Below are 7,309 nucleotides of genomic sequence, written 5' to 3'. Positions count from 1 at the left end.
AAGTAAAATTCAAATGTGAATTTGGATTGGATTCAGATCTATTCAATCAGATTATTTTTGGATTCTGGGTTCGATTCAGATCAGTGTTTTAAGTTAGATATGGAGTTGATCTGAATCAAAATCTTAGCCAATTGTAAATTTTACATGTAACTAGTTTTTTTTTTTTTGTTATATTTTTTCAGGATCCAGTGATATCACATGTATTTTGGATCTGGACTCAATCTTACCTCTTTGTATCTGATTCAGATCAAATCCAAATTCAGATCTACTGCTTACATTTTGGATTCGGGTTTAACATGGTGACATTCTTGAGTGTCCCCTACCAGATGGGCTTAGCCTTTGAGCTACCTCATTTGTACCCTTTAGACATTACGAATCATTTCAAGTGCAATTATATGGTGTACCCAAAATCACGATGCTCTTGGCTCAAATGCCTCAGTTTTGATTTAGGAACCGGATAGTGCAATATCCTGGAGAATCATTTTTTTAGGTACAGTCCTTGTGATAAAATTGAAACAAAACAGGTTGGACCCCCAGTAAAATATGTGGGTCGAAATCTGGATTGGACTAAGTATGTGGGTATTGGATCCAGAATCGGGTCCAACTAGATTTTTCATAAGAAAAACCATACCTGAATCTGATAAGAATTATATAAACCAACCCAGGTCCGTACATAGTAAAATAATAAACATTTAAAAGTTTTTTACATTGAAAAATTGCAGTTCTTAATCACAACTCGGGTCGGAACCTAGCTTGGTATAAAATTCCAAAAGACTATACCGTTTAATAATCGAACTTCATGGGTTTGACCCGGATAATTAATCAGACCCGGTTCTTCGTAACCAAATGCTGACCCTATAGGATCCGGTACGGGTGGGGATCGAGTCATACCCCGATCCATTGATACCCCTAATATGAATACATTGCACAAGTGCCTTAGATATGTCGTTCATCTTAGGATGAAGATAAGCGGCATCCAAGGCTGTCATGTTTGTTCCGGAACGCGTTGTACTTTGATTTTGAGTAATTTACAAAAACACCAGCGAATTTATCATCTATTTACAAATAGCTGCCCAACATTTTGATTATTACACGTAGCTGTTGGTAAATTTAATACCAAAGACACACTTGACCCTAAGTCATTTAAGTTGACCTTTGTGTATTGTGCTGCTTTTCTTGTAAGTAGCTGATAAGTTGGACAGCTTGTCGTAAATTATTATTTTTCAAGCTATTCAATGCTTGGGATGAACATCATCAGGGGAATCAACGGCTGAAAAAGTGCCCCACCTAATTTATTTCATCTTAGGGATGAACGGCATCCAAGGCCCACCTGATGACAGTGCTTATCCTCCTATATAAGCCTTGTCACAACTCTTGAATTTATCAGTCATATGCCCAACGTTTGCTTGATGCACTCCAACTTTTGATTTTCAAAGAATTATCAATCAATAAGTTAGCTAAAAGTAAATTTAATATTATTTTTTTCAAAAAAGTGGTCAAGTTTTACGCTGTCGGGACAGTGATAATAAGTACGGAAGGCAGAGCTATAAAAAAAGGTGGTCTAAGTCAACTTTCTAAAATGCATAATTAACCTAAAGTTTTTTTTATCTTGTATGCCACTATTACCTCAAATACAAATTATTAAAACTGACATGGGCACATGGGTCCACGCCAGATTTCAACTTTTTGCAAACTGCTGAGCTCAAAACCCCTGATCTGAGATCTCCAAAAAGCCCCCTTAAATCATGAAGATCCACAGTTTTGAGATTCAAGGCTCTAAAACACAGCCTGAAACTGAAATCTGTATTTTGTACAGTTGATTAACTGTTTAGTTTGTTTAGAACAGTTGGATTTGAAACCATAAACTGTAAATGGACACAGACACATACAAAAGCATACATCACAAGTAAACTGAAATAGTTGTTTTTATTATTAGGTAGTATCAAGTTAAGATAGTTTATTTACAGCAGAATCTTTTACCAAGTCAACAAATCTCAATGGATCTAAGATAATTTACTTACAACAGCTTACTTTTTTTTTTCATGAAAGACAGGGAAACCATCTTCTCTAAATCAGAGACCTACCCATACTCCCGGGACACACTTACCCCAGAAGTCACCAAGCTTCAGTTGAGCAAGGGCTTATCCCTTGCTCTCATTAATGCAAGGGAATGATGCTCATAGGAATGAAACCCTGTCCATGCAGAGCAGGTTATATGTTCCCCCCAACATGTAGGTACATCTTCGGGGGTTCGAATGAGCGCTACGTATGTAAGCATGTGGGGGCTCGTATCCCCATGCATGTCAACATCAGTTAGCATCAAAGACCGATGTGGTTACAAAGACTTAAGTACCCTTTCTCACAATTCATGCCATGAAACGATAATTCTAGAAAAAGATAAAAATATCCTCCATTCAGAAAAAGAGGGATAACATTCTATTTTTGCCTTGAGCAATAAACTCCTTTGTTGTAACATGATCTCCTCGTAATATTTCTCCCTAAACGTTCTGAATCACCCTTTGACGATGCACCATTTATGGTAACAAGAGCTCCCTTTGATGACATATCTTTTGTCGTCGTCTGCTGCTGTCAGAGCACCCTTTGCCGTCGTGTGCGCAGTGAGAGCATTGTTGCCACCATCGACTGCGTCTACCTTCTAGGTGTTTCTCCTTCATTGTCGGATTACCAAAACTCCCGTCGTTTCAATGTGTTTCGTGTAAGGTTTTGTTATGTAAACAAATCGATTTGTAATTTTGAATGTTAAATCTTACAATTGGTTGTACTATTCATGCTAAATAATACCTATTTTCATACTGAAACAAATCAATTTTTACCTATCCACCTTTTGCATATCAAAAAATAGTTAGCATGATTTGTTATTTTGAAGGCCAAATATTACAACGATATGTACTTATGAACCCTAAATTTCTACAATGATTTGTACATTTCAATGCAACAATGATTTATACATTTTATGCAATAGCGATTTGTACATTCGATGCAACAACAATTTAAACGTTGAAAGCAATAGCGATTCGTATTTAAGTTTGCTAAATTGTACAACGATGTTTACTTATGAATCCCAAACATTACAATGATATATTCTTATGAAGGATGCGATTTCTACAACAATTTGTATGTTTGAAGTAACAACGATTTATACGTTTGATGTAGTAGTGATGTGTATTGATGAAGTTACCTCGATTTGTACTTAAATTTGCTAAATCTTACAATGATGTTCACTTATGAAGCCAAATATTGCGATAATTTATAATATTGATGAGTGTGTAACGAATGTGATAATTTGTAATAATATATAATTGGGGAGCCGGTTGTAACATATAATGATGCAGTTAAATTTATGTGTTGCGTAAGTTAGAAATTACTAACATTTGTAAGACAAGAAAGCCTTTGTCGTTCAAGGAGATGACTCTTGGAGAAATCATTCACAAGTTTAATATGTATAAGCATGTAGAAGCGTACAAAAAAATAATGAAGATTGAGAATAATAAAGAAAGAAAGAAAGTGTTGGAAATGTATAAAGCAGAGCCTAATCCATCAGATATTGAAGATGAAAATCCAATGAAGAATGATGATGGAGAACTAAAGATGATGATGATGAAGAAGAATGACAAAGAGAAGGAAAAGCAAAGAAAGAAGGAGGAGGAGAATGAAAAGCAAAGGGAAAAAAGACAAATAAAGAAGAAAGAAGAGGAGAAGAGGAAAATGTAAAGAAAGAATAAGGAGAAGGTGGGAGAGAAGCAAAGGCAATTGATGAAGAAGGATGAGAAAGAGAAGCAAAGGCAATTTAAGAAGAAGAGGAAAAAGAAGAGAAGCAAAGGCAATTGAATAAGAAGAAGGAGGAGGAAGAGAAGCAAAGGCAATTGAAGAAGAAGAATGAGGAGGAGGAGGAGGAGAGGAAAAAGAAAATGATGAAGAAGAAAGAGGAAAGACAAAAGAAAATGATTCAGGACGAGGAGGAGAAGGAAAAACAAAGAAAGGAGAAGGAGAAGGAGGACGAGGAAGAGAAGGAAAGGAAAAGAAAGAAGAAGGAAAATGAGGAAGATAATAAAAGAAAAAGGAAGAAGCAGGAGGAGGAAGGGAAGAAAAGGGAAAGGAAAAAGCAGAGGATAAAGAGAAGGAAAGTGAAAGGAAAAAGCAAGAGAAAGAGAAGAAAACGGAAAGGAAGAAGCAGGAGGAGGAATAAAAGGAAAGGAAAATGAAGGAAGAAGTAGAAAAGCAGAGGAGAGAGGCGAAAGAGAGAAGGAAGGAAGATGTATAAAAGCAGAGGAGACAGGAAGGGGATGAACAATAGAAAAGTGTGACCAAGGTACGTTAATCGCTTTTGTCTGTCACAATTTACTGTGATAAGTATTATTATGTATAGCGTTTACTGTGATAATGATTACTGTAATAACGATTACTATGATAGCAAATACTATGTACAACGATGTGTAGAAGTACAAATGAGACTAATAGTAATTTAATACGTAAATCACTCATGTTAGTCACGATTTACTGTGATAGGTATTATTATGTATAGTGATTACTGTGATAACGATTATTATGTATAACGATTATTGTGTAGCAACTACTATGTATAGCAATTACTGTAATAGCGATTACTATGATAGCGAATACTATGACATCGAATACTATGATAGCGATTACTATATACAATGACGTGTAGAAGTATAAATGAGACTAATAGTTATTTGATATGTAAATCACTCATGTTTGTCACAATTTATTATGCTAGGTATTATTGTGTATAATGATTACTGTGATAGAGATTATTATGTATATCGATTACTGTGATAGCGATTACTATGTATAACAATTACTGTAATAGCGAATACTATGATAGCAAATACTATGATAGAGATTATTATGTATATCGATTACTATGATAGCGATTACTATGTATAACAAATACTGTAATAGCGATTACTATGATAACAAATACTATGATAACGATTACTATGTACAACGACGTGTAGAAGTATAAATGGGGCTAATAGTGTTTTGATACGTAAATCGCTCATGTCGGTCACGATTTTCTGTGAAAAGTATTATTATGTATAGCGATTACTATGACAATGATTACTATTTATAGTGATTACTGTGATATTGATTACTATATATAATGTGACTAATTATGATTTGATATTTTGTGTTATAAGAGAAGTAGAGCAGTAGGTGAAAAGTTGAAAGGGCAGTATGAGTGACTTGTAGTTCTGTCGTGGTATAGACAACTGAGTAAATATCAGAAGCACCGATTATGAAATATACACTTCGGTAGTGTTCTGGACCAACATTATTTTGAAACTTGCTGAAACACCATGATCCATCTGGTCAATAAGTGGAATCATAAGACGAACAAGTTCTAGTTTGATGGTTTTGAGATGACCATGACTATAAAAGATGTTGCGTGAATTATAGGTCTTAAGTGCCATGAAAGTGCTATCCTAGCACGAGATTCAAACTATAATGCAAGGGACAAGTACACGACCCTTCTAGGAATGTCGATGGAGGAGTGGGGTCAATATATTTCTGGTGGAAGCAATTTCAATTCAATGAAAGTTTCTTCTTTCTGTAATAAATAGGAAAGTCGATCCACAACATGTGCATTTGAAGCATCTGACCAAGAGTTGCGTGACTTTCTTTATTTTTTTGGACTTTATTTTCAAATTTGTGTGGTTCGAGGATAAGTTACCTATGGCTGCAGTTCCTAGAAGACTTAGATGAATTCGATAACTATGCATGGGGTGTTGTTATTTTCATACACTTGTACAATCAACTTTACCGTGCGAGTAAGGGTACAAAAACTATCGGAGGGTTTTGGCCATTTGTACAATTAATTATCTATTCTATATTTAGTAGTTGAAGACTAAGATCGTTGAAGGTTGTAGTCTTATTAATATATTGTTTTTGTAGGCCTAGACGTGTGAGCATATTATTGCCTTGCATCCTCAGTGTGGCTCTACGGTTTGTGGTTTTCCCAAGATCAACTAGTGGGCTACAATAAAGGTCAATGAGGATAATGCTAAGTTCATTTTAGATGGTCCGCAATTTAATGCGGTAAATGGTTTAAAATCGTTTACAATTGTTTTAGCATTTATCATTCATGAGTATAAATCGTTGAAATGTTTAGCATTCTTAAATAATCATCGTTGCAGGATTCTATCTTCCTTAGTACAAATCATTATCACATTAACATTTAGCATTCATTAATATAAATCGTTATAAAGTTTAACATTCTTAAGTAATGATCATTGCATGATTTTGTATTCTTTAGTACAAATCATTATCGCTTTAGCATTTAACTTTCATTATCGTAAATTGTTGTAATGTTTAGCATTCTTAAGTAATCATTGCTGCTGGATTTTGTCTTTCTTTGTACAAATCCTTATTGGATTAGCATTTAGCATTCATTAGTATAAATCGTTCTAATGTTTAGCATTCTTAAGTAATGATCATTGCACTATTTTGTATTCCTTAGTATAAATTATCATTGCATGAATGATTATCTATACCTAAACCACAATCTCGACTGTACAGGTTATGTGGAGACCGTATGCAGATGAAGAGGACAAAGATGAAGAGGTTGTTGTTGTGGCTGCGATATTTGGCTGTTTAGCAAATCTGAAGTCGAGTTATAGAATGATAGTCGAGTACTCCAACAAGCTGACTTGGGACATTAGACACCAAAGGAGCCTATGGTATTGAGAAGAAAGATGAATAGTGGTGGGGCCAGAAACATAAATTGGCACGAACGCTTCAGGAAATAATTGGACAACTGGAACAAAGGAGGTGTTCGTGCCATACTATATGATTATAAAGAATGACAATATGACCCCAATTATTTCAATAATTATTGGAAACCCATGCATCAAAATTTGGAGATTGAGAAGAAGCAACGTGGAAGTAAGGTCCCTCCTCTCTCCCAGGATTGACATAATGTCCATTGTGTCCCTTTGACTACAACTACGATTCCCTCTGTTACAGTACACAATGAGTAGCCAACAGAGCTTACAAAGAAGAAGGTAGACTTCGTCACAAGGTTAAAGATGTTGGAGAGGGAGAATAAGGAGTTACAGAAGCATGTTCGAAATTTGGAGAGACAAATGTGGTCACAATATGATACATTGGTAGAGATGGTCATCAATGATTTTAATAAGATAGAGGGAACCAAGAGGCCACCTAGGAAATAGAGTCCACCAAGAAAAAGAAAGACAAATTGTATGTCATAGTCCATCTGAGTCATCAAGTGCTACTGAATAAACATTATGTATTTTTTTGTATCCTG

This window comes from Nuphar pumila, chromosome 9 (assembly GCF_984573655.1).
Source record: "Nuphar pumila chromosome 9, dmNupPumi1.hap1.1, whole genome shotgun sequence".
NCBI lineage: Eukaryota > Viridiplantae > Streptophyta > Magnoliopsida > Nymphaeales > Nymphaeaceae > Nuphar > Nuphar pumila.
This window is presented reverse-complemented; position numbering follows the sequence as displayed.